General features: G+C 49.1%; 1 protein-coding gene and 1 non-coding gene across 5 annotated transcripts in view; both read right to left on the bottom strand.

The window, feature by feature from the left end:
* The window catches only part of ATP10B (ATPase phospholipid transporting 10B (putative)), a 282609-nt gene extending 268582 nt beyond the window's left edge, over positions 1–14027 (bottom strand). For all 4 annotated transcript variants that reach the window (XR_006720747.2, XM_045508136.2, XM_010972219.3 and 1 more), the window contains exon 1: positions 13797–14027. The gene's annotated coding sequence lies outside the window, so the exon portion shown is untranslated. The remainder of the gene's footprint in view (positions 1–13796) is intronic.
* Positions 10748–10820, bottom strand: TRNAV-UAC (transfer RNA valine (anticodon UAC)). Its single transcript has one exon. It is a non-coding gene; the product is annotated as a tRNA-Val (tRNA).
* Positions 14028–14366: the final 339 nt, after the last annotated feature.

Raw genomic sequence — 14366 nt, 5'->3', positions numbered from 1 at the left:
GGAAAATGACAAAAGACAGGAGGAGACATTTATCCCCTCTGCGCTTTGGCCTGCGGCTCTCCCCAAAGTGTGCAGATTTACCTCCTAGTATCATCACACAGGCTGGAGATGAAGACCCTCTCATTCCCTTACCCTGCCATCTGCATGGTGCGGAGGCTTCGCTTCCCAGAACAGCCCTTCTGTTGCCATAGAAACAGAGTAGCCCTGGTAGCTCGCCTACTCTGTGCTCCCAGTTCAGGTGGGAACTTTGTAACAATCTATGAGATCTGGTGTGTATCCCTATTGTAAGCAAACTGAGGCACAGAGAGATTCAGAAACTTGCCTAAGTCATACAACTAGCAGGTGGAAGAGCAGGGATGGAATCCGAGTCTATGTGGCCGTCTTGGCCTGTCTGCGCCTCGAAAACACCCCCAAGCTGGGACAAGGACACCTGTGCCCCAGCCGCGCCCCACTGCTCCTTCCATGACGTGATCTCTGCCAAAGCCCTTGCCTGTTTCAAGCCTCAGGGTTCGATTGACGGCAATGAGCTAACTGCTGAGTTGAGTGCACAAGATGTTTTGGTATCTAGTTTTCCAAGGAAAGGGTTCATTGCTTTACTAGACTTACAGAGGGAGCCAAGATCCCCCAAAATATTAAGAACCACCTGTTTAGTGATGTTAAGCAATACAACCATAACGGCCAATACTGATGAATATATTTTAATCCTCATCATCATTCTACTCATTTTACATACTTAACTCATTTAATCCTCATAGCAGTTGTGTGAGGTAGGTACTCCTTTATAACCCTGTTAGGGATGAGGCAATAAAAGCACAGAGAAGTTAAGTAACTTTCCTAAAGACACACAGTAAGTGTTAGAAGCCAATTCTAACCCAGGCAGCCTGGCTCTAGAGCCCATACCCTTAAACCACTCCACTCTTGTTGTTTGTACCAGACACCTGGCACAGGCCTGTGCCTCCCAACGTTAAAGCCAAAGGTTCAAAGGGCTGGGCCAGTTCAGAGACCATCTGGTTCAGTGGCTTCCAAACCTTTTCATACTCTGCTGGGCCCTTCTCCTTGGCCCCCTATAGTGGCTCCAAATTGTCTTTTTGAAAACCTACAGCTCCGGAGACATAAGGCAAAGGTCACTCATTGTGTCTGCCCCTGTGTTTTATGGAGGTAGAATGAGGCGCGGGGAGCTGGGTGTGGACCATGCTCCTGCTCCCACTGCCCTGTCCCCTTTCACTTGATCTCCTTGCTGTAACCAGGCCACTGCCCAACTCATGGCTCAAGGGCCATGACCAGGCAAGGACACACTCACTCCAAACATCACGTCCAAGCCTCGCCCTGGATTGCCTGGATGTCTGACTGCTTCTAACTTTCCAGCTGGCTGGGGACAGTCACCAGAAGGCTTTCAAGGGCAGGCCGAACGGAAGACAAGCTTTGGAGTGGTTTGGTAATATCAGGAACGTCGATGTCAATGGCAGGAAAATGGTCATCTACAAGTGGTGGGCGGAGGGGGTCACCTAGAAGATCCTTATTTTCAAGTCCAATCACACCTCTTGTCCACTTTGAGCGAGGCAGCCAGGGGAGGAGGGAGAGAGCAGCTCTGCCCTCGCCAGCCCCCAGCATGTCATGAGGCTCATTCTTCCAGACAGAACGTGTCTGGGATGTCAGACCTACTTACAAGACAACTTTGCTGTCCTCCCTGCCACCTGCCTTCCCTTCTGGGTTTGCCATCATGCCCCTTTGTTGCTTCAGCAGTTGGCAGCTGGACCGGCTGAGTGTTCCAGGAAACAAGCTCACAGGAGATCTGTGGCCTGATTGAAGTAGGGAGGGGAGCCCTGTAGGGCAGGGTGGGAACCAATAATCGCGATGCTTCCCAGCAAGTCCTGGCGATGCTGAATGATGGCGTGGACTTTCCACACAGAGCCAATAGAAGAACACCCTCAGGACCACACGGAGGAAAGGCAGCCGGGCATCCTCACCTTCCTACTCTCGCTTCTCACACTCAGGGTTCCACTAAAGGCTAAAGGTGATGCACTTCATTTCAGAGAGCACCTCCAGGATATCAGACACAATGCTAGGTGAAAAATGGAGATACAGCCAGTCCTCCCGAGGCTTCCGGTATGAAGGGAGAGGCAAACCTAAATCAGATTACAGAGTTTATAATCAGCAGTAAGTTCATAAAGGAGACGTAAGGACCTGGAACATATAGCTGGGGTTTGATGGAGTCTAGGGGTTGGGGCAGGGGACACTTCCCCATGGCCATGATATGAGGTCTGTAGGGTAGGTAAAGTGACTAGGAGAGGAGGTAGGAAGAATATGCAGATGGAGGGAGGAGCGAGTGCAAAAGCACCGAGGCCACAGGACACGCTTCTTTCTCCGCTATGAAATCCCCATCCCCTGTTCACGTCCACACATCTGATTCATCCGTCACCTGCTACACCACACACTCTACACTTTCTCATTTCTTCTTTCTCAAGGTGTTAGAGAGGCAGACACGCAGACCAGGGTTAAGTGAAATGATCGAGTTTATAGATGAAGCATAATGGGGACATCAAGGAGGGTTAGAATAGCCTAGAAGGCTGGTGGGTCAAGGGAAGTTCATGGTAGAAGAAAACGCTTGTGTAAGAGTGAGATGTCCTAGACAGAGTGAGTGAGGAATACAGCGAGAGTCTTAGGCAGGGGGACAGTTAAGCAAAAGCTCAAAGGGAGAAAACCACCTGGTACCTATAGAGATGAGATGACTTCCAGCATTTCAGCGTTGCTGGGAGACACACTGCAAAGCAGGGGGCGGCAGATTAGGCAGAGACCACTTGTATGACGTTTTGCGTGTGTTTACATTTTCTATGGATATTTACTGAGCATCTGCTACAAATTAGACCCCAGGGCTACGAGAGTGCACAAAATCAGACTCGGTCTACGGCTGGAGAATCAGGGCTCACACAAAGCAAGGACTCAGTCAAGTGAAAAAGCCAACCCACTAATTAGACAAACGGGAGTTGAGGGGATGACCGGGAGGAGTACCTACAAGTCAGACTTTGTAGACCCTGTAGAGTGCTGGTCTCCATGGACAAAGTACGGAGAGGTTCTCAGAGGGTTGTTTTTTTCTTTAGCAGGAGTTTGAAACATGTTCAGATGCACATTTTGAAAAGATGACTCTGGATGCCTCAGGGAAGGACATCTGTTCCGTCACTGGGACACCCTCTCTCTCTCCTCACTGCTATCTGTCTGGCAACGTAGGGAAGCCATGGAATCCACTCTCCAGCATTATCTGGCCACGCAGAAATCCTAGCAGCTTCCAGCAGCTCTGCGCGCGTGCAGCCATCTCAGATTACTAACCGCGACGCCTTCCTGACTGCCTGCGAGGCCAAATGCAATGTCTCGGCAACAATTATATTAATATTGGAGCTAGGAGTGAGCTGATGGAAAGCTGTTCATCCATGTAATGAGGTTTCAGTTGCATTTTAGTAAAGTGTCAGATAATTTGGTAGGAGACAGCAGAGTTTTTATTCTTTGTCAAGGGATGGGGGAGGTGGAACTCGAGCTCCTTAGCTTCAACTGCAATGGGAGAAATGTCATCTGTACATGAGATGCTCAAGGCAGAATAAGCAAATGTGGAGAGAGCAGTGACAGCGAGAGAAACCCAGGACCACAAGGGAGTGGGAGGGGAGAGGAAGTGGGCATAAACGTAATCATCACCTAATGGGGATCAAGCAACATCTATGCCATCTTATTTAAATACCACTGCTCTACGGGGCAGGTGTTAACCCACTGGACACAGGACTCAGAGAGGCGAATTCAAATCTGTATCTAATTACAAAGTCTGATTTTAGAAAGATCTGACATTATGATCCATCTGTGGATAAAAAGCACTAATCACCGCGTGTCTTGGTGTAGAACTGGGGTCTGTTTTATATAAAGGGAACATCTTTCCCACCAAACTCAAGTGGATCTCAATACTGTAGGTTCCTATGTGACATGCACGTGACCTGATAAGAGCATCTCTTGGCCAGAGCTCCCAAGTGTGGGACAGGTAGTGATTTCTAAGGGGCACATGGAGCCCACATGGAATAAAACTGAATCACATACTAAGAAAATTGGCTCTACTTCAACCCCTTCAGTTCTCCCAATTAATTAAGTCCATGGTCGGCAGTGCCACCTGCTCTGAGGAAACACCTGTGGTGCCTTAGTCAGTTCCCAGGTTCCAACCCCACCTCAAAGATTCTGAGTTAGTCCCGTGCAGTACTTTGCACATTTTAATGTCCTGCAAGCCACTGGGGGACCTTGGTAAGTGCAGATTTGGACTCCATGGGTGTGGGTGGGCTTGAGAGGCTGTGCTGCGAACAAAACCTAAGCTCCCAGGGGATGCCAGTGCTGCAGGTCAGGTGACCTCACTCTGAGCAGCTAGAGTCTAGGTGAGGGCAAGGCTGAGAACCACTGCTTTAAAGGTACTAGTTTTCATTGTGGTGCTAGTTTTCAAGAGTTTAAAAAAATTGTCAATTAGAATGAGTCACATGTACACAGGACACAAATCAAATAGCAGTGACCCTCCCTCCCTATTCCTAATTGCCAGAAGCCCTTTCCTTGGATACAATAACTGTCATCCTTCCCACGGGATCACTGCCTATCCAAGCAGAGATGCATGTATGTATATACATGTTCTTAAAAAAAAAACAACTGAGTAACAGTGTTCAGGTCATACTGTTCAGCACTTTGCTTTTTTCACTTAACGTATCTTGGAGATAACTGTTCGTAACTGTTTCATAACTGTACATAAAGAACTATTCATTTTTAATGGTAAAATATGTTTCAAATAGAATTTGCCATTTAAGTCACTTCAGTGTATGCTCAGTGGCATTAAATACACTCAGCCGGTTGTGTAACCATCATCACCACCCACCTCCAGTTTCCCAAACTGAAACTTCACACCCATGAAATGGTGCCAGTTAATACTGAATTGTTCTTTGAAACAAAGCAAGGGTTAGTCTCAGGGCCAGAGCTTTCGGCAGACAGTGGCATCTGGCTAGAGTTTACTTACGGTGCTCTGTGGTCCTCGTATTTAACTGTAGTTACCTTCTGTGATAAGCAATACTGATTTTCCAGTTAAGTGCTTCCCTTTTTTAAATTGAAGTATAGTTCATTTACAATGTTGTGTTAGTTTCTGGTGTATAGCAAAGTGATTCAGTAATATATATTTTGTTTCACATTCTTTTCTGTTATAGTTTAAAAGATATTTAATACAGTTCCCTGTGTTATATAGTAAGAACTTGTTCTTTTAATTTTATATATAGTAGTTTGTATCTGCTAATCTCAAACTCATAATTTATCTTTGCCCTCCTTTCCCTTTTGGTAACCATAAGTTTGTTTTCTTTGCAAGTCTGTTTCTGTTTTGTAATTAAGTTCATTTGTATCTTATCTTAGATTCCACATATAAGTGATAGCATATGGTATTTATCTTTCTTTGGCTTACTTCACTTACTATGACCATCTCCAGGTCCGTCTATGTTGCTGCAAATGGCATTATTTCATTTTCTATGGCTGAGTAATATTCTATTGTACATATATACCACATCTTCATCCAGTCATCTGCCGATGGTTGCTTCCCCATCTTTGTTATTGTCAGTAGTGCTGCTTTGAACACTGAGGTACGTTTATCTTTTTGTAAAAGTAGTTCCCTTTTAAATAAACCTAAGTCACATCAAAACAATGATGTTGGGTAAGCATCACTGAAGGCTGCCCCTGGTCATGCAGCAGATGTGAAAGTTGCAGCTCAGGGAAAGGACACCATGAACTCATCTACAAAACAGAAACAGACTTGCAGACATAGTGAACATCTTACGGTTACCCGGCAAAGGGGGTGGGAGGGGATAAATTTGGGAGTTTGAGATTTGCAAATGTTAGTCACTATGTATAAAAATAGATTTTGTAAGTTTCTTTTGTATAGCACAGGGGACTATGTTCAATATCTTGTAATAAACTTTAATGGAAAAAAATATGAAAACGAATGTATGTATGTATATGCATGGCTGGGACATTGTGCTGTACACCAGACACTGACACACTGTAATTGACTGTACTTCAGTAAAAAAACTAAAATTAAAAAGTCATGGCTCAGGAAGAACCAAAGCATGGGACACTTCTGCCCCCTTCCTGAGCTCCCGGCTGACCTTCATCTTCACACACTAAGCAGGGACAGCAGCCTTCCCTTAGGGCCTCATAGCTCGTGCCCAGCAGCATCCTTTTCCAGGCCTTTTTCTCTAGGTCAGACCACACAGCAGACCCTCCTCTGTCACCCTTATCAGAATGGTAACCAAGAATGAAGGTTCAGGCCCCTTAAGCGATTCTGTGTCTCACTGATTCCAACAGGGAACCCAACCAACCCCAGACTCCTTACAGTAAGGCCATTGGAGACTGCCCTTCTAGAAAACGGCAGCTTTCAGTGGGTGGGTACCCGGCTTGAGAAAAGTCAGAGAAGGGCCAGCCTGCCTCTCATGTGGGAGGATGCTATGGACTTCGGCTGAAGGCGGGAGCGTTGGGGGCGTTGGCTGTGCTGCCCATGATGGCTGGAGATCCGGTTGGGAGCGCCAAGTCCTCGCATGGAGGCCAGGGCTCACCACCCACCAGCTGGGTGACCTGTGGCAGGTCACCCCATGTTCCACAGGTCAGGGCCTTGTTCCTGTGCAAAGTGGTGAGGTGGAAAGCTTGTGAAGGTTCAGGGAGGTAGTATATGGAAGTCTTTAGCACTGAGCCTGGCACATTGTTAGTGCTCAAGGAATGGAAATCTTACTGCCCTGGACTCTTCCTGGAAGAGAGTTAGGGAGACGTGGGGAAAAAGTCGGGCCCTGAGACACTCAGGCCATCACTGCCCAGACAGATTCCACCTGTGACTCGAAGTGGGGGAGTGTGGGCAGGCCTTCTAGGGAAGCAGGGGCAGGAGAAACCGCATTTCTAGACGGGATGGAAATAACCAGCTCCATCCCCAAGAGAGTCCAGACTAACTCCAGACTAGCCGAGCAGAGAAATACTCTTAAGAACTGGCTGAAAGAAAACTTCTCCCCAAGTGAGGTAATTCCATGACCCGACACTTACCCACCTCACTTCTTTGTTTCCTCTTAAGCAAAAACAAGTACCTGAAAAATATGCAATAGACACTCTTTTTTAAGGAAGCTAAAGCACTGATCCAGGGAATAAGCCCTTGAGCTCCTGGCACAGAGCCCCCCCCCCGGGGGGGGGGGGCGGGAAATAATGACAAACAGGATGGAGACTCTCACGTTCCTGAGCCTACATCCTACTGGTCCCCTCCCAGCCCCTGCCTCCGTGGCCCATTCAACTCCCCTGCGTCCAAGCTCTGCTTCTCTTGAGTGAAATGCAGTGGTATCTGGCGGTCCTGCCTCACAGAGGAAGAGAAAACGGATGGTTTTATTTTTGGAGGTAAGTACAAGCATTTGTTTGCAAGATCTCTCAATTGTTAGGAAACAAAATGTAAGATTTACACTTAGTGATGAGGTGTCTTGCTGTGACAGGGAGCGCAGACGGGGCTGCAGGGAAAATGAGTGATGGTGGGGCACAGGCTGGGGCTGCTCTGGTCCCCCATCAGAAGGCGGGCAGAGGAGGAGCAGTGCTATGACATGGGGCCTGGAAAACGCCCTCAGCACGAGCTGCAAAAGCAGACTGTGCACAAGACAAAGACTTACGCGTGCTCTTGTGGTAGAAAAGGAAGAATTTCACATCGGACCGTCAGCCAGTGCCTCATCCTGGTCTGGGGGATGGAATTTCACATGGAAATCACTGGCTCAAATTCCACCTCCACCACTTGGCAGGTGTTTAACCTTACCAACCGCACTCTCCTCATCTTTCAGGTGACAATTGTAGCACTTACCTCATTAAGTTACTGGGAGAATTAAAGGTAATAGTATATGTGTGTGTATGTATGTGTATGTGTGTGTGTGTGTGTGTGTATGTATGTATATATGTGTATATCTATGTGTGTGTGTATATACATATGTCAGTGCAGTGCCCAGAACACTGTAGAAGTCTGATCAGTAAATATATGTAGAGATGAACACAATGAAAGCAGTGAATGTTACGCTTCTGTGGAAAATAAGTCATTTGTGCAAGATCACATAGACACTGAGGGTCCAAGACATAACTAGATTTCCCCACCTCCTTGCTGCATTGACTCCTCTTCACAGCCCAGCCGCACAAGCGCCGCTTACAACGGATGGCACTTTCTTGACAGGCAGCCACCATGCAGACCATCGTTATATCTGCTTTTGTAAAGGACGCAATTCACAGGCGAGTCCTCCGGCTAAAATGCCAACGACTGAATTGTCTCACAGCACTGAACACAGGCTTTACAACCTGATCAGATCCAGCCTGCTTTTAAAGCAGGCTGAAAAAGAGAGAAGGAAAACACGGGAACGGCTCAGAAGGGTTACTGTTCAAAAGGGTAGGAAATGGCGTGAGGGTGCCTTGGAGAGACAAACCCCACCCTCATGTTTCCCACCTGCGGTATTCTGGCGACTACAGGGTTATGGGAAGAAAGCCAAGCTGAGTAGTTAAGCAGCTCAGAGGTGTGTGGATAAGATGAGGCAAAGGGAAAACCGGCTCAGGGGCCAGGGCGGGAAGGACCAGGGAAACCAGGCGAGGCAGGTTTGTCTACATCCCCCAGGGGGGTGGCCCAGCAGGACCGGTTTCTCCATGGCTGATGGGGAATATGTTATCGAAGCATCTCAGAGGGTGATTCAGGCAGGAGGAGTTTGTGGCCACTGAGCACAGAGGTGAAGAACACGTGTTGAGTCGCACAGGTTGGGTGTATGTCCGGGTGGCACGACTTTCCCCTGGGTGCCCTCGGCCGAGCCTGTGAGCGGTACAAATGCCGTCTTCCTCTTCCTTAAGATTAGGAGGATATACTGGAACCTCCTTGACAGTGTTGTTGTGTTAGGAGTACATGAACTCATTAAATGCACCCACACAGAGCAAGGACTCAATAAAAGGAAGCTGTTACTAATTACTGTCATGATTTGGGAGCCATCTCAGAGCCAAGCACACTTGGTGCTGGCAGCAGCAGAATGGGGGCTTTTGGGGGGTCGTGGTGCTCTGACACTGCAGCATCAAGTCCCCACCCAGGGAGAGTGAGCTGGTACAGGAACTCCAAAGTCTAACTGGGTCCTACGCCTGCAAGAGCACAGCTGCTGGCATCTATCTGTCCTTGGCCAGCCCAAGGCAGACCCCTGGCCCGTTTCTTCTGGTCACTTACACTGATATTGATGCTAACTCAAGAGACCATCTACAGACGATTTCAGCCAGCCAGCCAGCACAAGACAGTGTTATCACAGAGCTGAGACAAGTCTCCTAACTTGTCGGATCAGCACTCTGTCTTGGGGAAGAGCAGAGACATTGATTGCTTTTCATGAGCAAATTTATCACCCCAAGGCCAGTGTGGTTGCCTGCCCACACACAGAATCCTGAATAGAAGAGAAAGTTCTGGCTGGTTGATGATAGTCTAGAGACACCGCTTAAGGCACTTCACTCACCAGCCTTAAGATAACAAAAGGCCATTACGTAGCTTTAACTACAAGCACGGAGGGAAAGCAGGTTGAGTCTTGGAGTAGGAACTCCTGTCAAATTGAGTTCCCAGAGGTATGTGTGTTTCCTTTAGAGTTTGAGGAGCTCAAGACACACAAGAGGGAAGGCTGTTGGAGGTTCAGATCCTGATTCCAGCCCTATGACCTGACTCTGTCAGTTTCTACACTTTCAGGATGAGAGTAAGAGGACCTCGCTCATTAAGGGACTGAGGGCAGAGGAGCAGCAGCAAACATTTGAGAGGATGTTACATACCCAACACTGTTTCGGTACCTTACGTGTGTCCACTTTGCTAATGTGTACAACACCACCGAGGGAAACTTCAGTAACACCCCCATTTACAGGCGGGGAATCTGAAGCACAGAGTGGTTGAGAAACTTACCCAAGGTCACACAGCTAGCAACTGACTGAGCCCGGCACTCTAAGCCCCAAGGCCACGCCCTCACCACTGTGAAGAACTCCCTCTTGTACACGAGTTCACATGAGGAAAATGCTGTCAGTGGTGAGTATGAAGAGGTAGTTAATAAATGCTGACTGTCTTTATTGCATCATTAATCCCTGGCAGAGCATAAAGGACCTGCAAATTCTCCTCAGGATTTAAAGAATTTAAAACAGTTGGGGTTCAGCTTGGTAGAAAACCTCTTCTCTGGGTAAGGGCCGATGATTTTCATGTTCCCTTTTGGCAAGATACAACTTTTTGCTTTTCTTTTTTTCTTTTGAAAATATTTGTCATTTTCTTGAAAGGCCACTTGGAGAAAAGAAATTACCTGTAGAACATTTTTCTAAGTCTTGGTAACCAAGACGTATGGGAAATGGTGAAATGACCCTGCATCGTTTCCATGGACCTTCAACAGCATTGTCTCATTGGATAGCATCCTGTGGGGACGGCAGGCCCAGGGATGTCCAACTGGGTATGGAGAGAGACCCCAAGGTAGTGCGGCCCAGTAGAAGGCAACGCACCTGGCAGACAAAAGCACGTACTCTTCTGTCAACCAGCATGTGCTCGAATCTGGGTTCCATCACTTGTTACCTGATGACCTTGCAGCCTGAGTCTCACATTCCCCATTTCCAAAAACTTAAAATTCTCTAAAAAAAAAAAAAAAAAAATTTTTTTTTGTTTTTGTTCATTTTGTTTTGGCGGGGATAATTAGATTTTGGTTTTTTTTTTTTTTTTAAATGGAGGTACTAGGGATTGAACCCAGGACCTTGTACATGTAAAGCACACGCTCTACCACTAAGCCATACCCTCCCTCACTTCCAGAAACAGGAATAGTCAGTATGAACATGAAGTGAGCTTATCCAAGGAATCCTCTTAACACTAAGTCCGCAACAAAAGTCCGCTGCTAATATGGCTGTGTCTCCCACCATGGCCCAAGGAGTCGGGAGAGGATTACTGAGAAACCTGGCCAGGATTCAAGCCCATGTCTCCGGACACGTAAGGTCATTTTTCTTCCCATGATACAACTTTGCTTACAGACCCCTTCCTCCTCAGAAAATCATCAGGCCTCTGGTTTGGCTCCTAATTCAGAGATCTATTTGCTTTCAAAAAAGGCATTAAAAAAAAATCTGGACGTCAAGAAAAGCACACGGGAGAGGAGCCTAAGGTAAGGACTGCCTTAAAACAAGAATCACAGAACCATCTGAGGGTCAGACAGGAACATCAGACGTCCCTTAAGTCAAATAGAGGCAGGCCCAGGGCTGATGCCAGGAAGGCGTACCGCACATTACAATGAAGAACATGTAAGACCAAGACGGGACCCGTAAAAACCAGCAGCATGTGAAATTCTGCCAAGTGCTGTGTGCCTGCCAAGGAGGAAGTGTCACTGGGCTGGATCCGAAGGCTGCTTGCTGCAAAGCAAACAGGCTGGCTGTTAATCAAAGTGCATGAGTCGATTCCTGAGGTAGCTGCCCAGGAGGAGGAATCCTGCAGACAAGTCTCTTCCTGAGGGATGTCTTTTGGAATTGTGGATTTGCTGCAAGTCAAATTCTCCAAAACGAACACACTTCCCTACAAACTATCTGCTCCTCACCGCTTGCAGGGCCGGGTGCTTGTGAGCAGAGCTTTACTCCACTGGTTTCTCCAACACTGTCACACTGAATACTCTGCAAAGGGCTGGCATCACCTTACAGCAACCTTCCGGGCTACGGAGGGCAGCTGTTCTCATTCCATTTTCAGAGGAGACACATGAGAAGTGGAGGCACTAAGGGACTGGCCCCCAGTTGCAGAGATTGGTAGAGCCCAGAGAAACCCTTGGGCCCCCCTGTTCCCAAATATGGGCCTCTTCCTATCCTATAAAGGAAGGGCACCCAAAATAGCAAAAGATGTGTGAGCAAAGGCTGCTGGGAACTTGAATGAGAGGCTTGATGAAGCAGGGCTGGCAGGATGCCCTCTCAGCTCTGGGAAATCCCGTTGGCATGCCGAGTACCCCAGGCATGGCGAAGGTCAATGCCACGGGCACCAGAGAGCCTGCTGGGCTGAGTCACAGGCAGTGTGGCTTATCAAGGCCGGCCAGCAGAGCCAGCCTTATCAGTACCTCGCTGTTTCTCAGGGAACGAAATCCACTCGATGCCATTTGGCGTTTTTCCACATGCTACTCCAAGAATGGAATCAGTTGCCCCTGGTGCGCTCCTTAATCCAGTTTCTAGACCGAGACGTTTGCCTTCCCAAGGGAGACTGAATCGAGGTGTGGGGTGAGAGGCAGGCAAACTGGTGGTCATGGTATTCCCCAAACCCTTCCATTACTCACTCACCAAACATCAGCCCACCCCTGTTATCACTGGGAGATCTGCTAAGCCCTGGGCACCCAGCAGTGTCCAGCAGGCAGGAAACGCGGACGGTCCCTACCCGCACAGAGTTCTAGCCAGAGGAGAGGAAATAAACGAGATGACGGAGTTTCACATGGTCGGCAGTGTAATGAAGACAATCAGCATGGGGAGGGAGTGTGATCTGGGTGGTGGTGGTGCTTCTTTGGTCTGGGAAGCCCTCTTTCACAGGCCAAGTCTGAGCTGCAGCCTTCCTGAAAAAAGGGACCCCAATACAGGATAAGCCCAAGGGAACGTGCTCCCAGCAGAGGGAAGACCACAGGCCCTGAGGAGGGAAAGGACAGAGGCAGGCAATGTCGCTGGCTCACCGCGGACTGAGGGCACCGGTAGTAGGTGAAGCTGGGGATGAGGCAAGGGCTGGAGTCACACGAGGCCTGATAAACCATTTGGGGGGGGGGGTTGGGTTTAATTCGTAGTGACCATAGTGCACTGGTTCAGTGTCTGGCTCTCCAACACCTCCCTTTCCTCTGGAGTTTGAAGACCAGCTCCACTGCCCAGCTACGGTCTGAATTCTAAGTGCACAGACCATGGTGATTACATATTGCTGACCACAACGAGGGATTACTGAGGCTTGAGAAGTAGAGACCAAGGTCTCAGTTAGCTCCTGAACACGGCAACAGGAGATGGAGAAAGCCTCCTTGTAAAGCCTCTTTTCACCTGTGCACGCTGCCTCTCAGAGACCCTCGGCTGAACACGACCTCCTCGGCCTAAGTCGGGAGCGCGTCCTGAGACAGCTAACCTGGTCTGGCTCAGTGAGCCTCCCTGGGGCTCGGCATCCTCGTCACTAACTGTGGGCATTACCGACACCTGTCCCACTGGCTGCACCAAGCCGAAGAGCCCTTTACCCGCGTGTTTTGCAAATTGCCAGCTTTCCAGCAGCTCTCACCGTGACTGTTTTATCCATCGCCATCGAAAACCCAACTCTGTCTCACTCTCAGTCTTCCTCACACAATTTACTTCTTTCAAAATCCTGCATAACGGCTTTGTAAGCTTTTGGAAAGAGGCCCCGAAATAGGAAAAGTAACAACAGAAGACTGCATATTACGGGCTTTCTGTACAGGTCATTCTTTCCAAGCTGTAGGCAGCAAAGGCGGACGCTGTTTGCTTGTCGGCCATGGAAAAAGCCAAGACCATGTATAGTGACCACTATCACCACCTGCAGCTGCCCTCAGACCCCTGTCACCTGGATGCATGGGGCCTTCCAGCGTGAGCACAGAGCTCCCCAAATTGAGGAAGGAGGTGCCCTGGGAGCCCGGAGCTGCAGGTGGCTGGTGGGAGACACAGCGGCAGCCCCCAGCACTCAGAGGTTCCCTCGGAAGCAGCCCCTCTGCCCCAGGCCAGCAGGCAGTGGGGAGAGCTGAGAACACTGCCCTCCCGGTCTAAGCATCAAGCAGGGTGCTTACCTCCTCTCCTTGGTGCTGGTGCCACAGCTATGACGGGCCGGTCGGTGCTGGTCAGGTACTCCCTGGGCTTTGATTCTGGTGGGTCATTGGCCAGAGGGAGACTGGGCACTACCACCGCCTCTCAGGCCTCGAAGGGGCCTAAGAGGTAGTGGGAGAGCCTCCTTCCTCTCTGGCTGGAGGAGCAGCACCAACGCCTTTTGAAGCCTAGCCTTCCAGAGTCACACACCTGAATGCAATTCCTCCACCCCCGCCTCCTCTCGCTGCAGGAACCTGCCGGGCCCCGCCCGTCCCAGGCTTCCAGGCTTCTCTTGGAGCCCTGCATCTCCACCCTCCTTCTCCAAGGCTCCCAGGCAGAGCAGCCCTAACTGGCTCAGGAGCCCAGAGCTCACCCCAGAGAGGTGCCTGCCCTGGTCTCCCCCAGCTCCGCTGCGGCCCCTCCAGTGTATTTTAAGAGCGAGCCCCTGGGTGGGTGAGGGCCAGAACTTGGGACCTTGGTCCAGCTGAAAGTATCCATTTTCTGGTGATTAATTTACAAACTGTAGGAATTTGAAGGCCAAGGGTCAGGAGATG

The sequence above is a fragment of the Camelus bactrianus genome, chromosome 22 (genome assembly GCF_048773025.1).
Source record: "Camelus bactrianus isolate YW-2024 breed Bactrian camel chromosome 22, ASM4877302v1, whole genome shotgun sequence".
Lineage (NCBI taxonomy): Eukaryota > Metazoa > Chordata > Mammalia > Artiodactyla > Camelidae > Camelus > Camelus bactrianus.
Note: the sequence above shows the minus strand (reverse complement) of the source record. Positions and strands in the feature narration are given on the sequence as shown.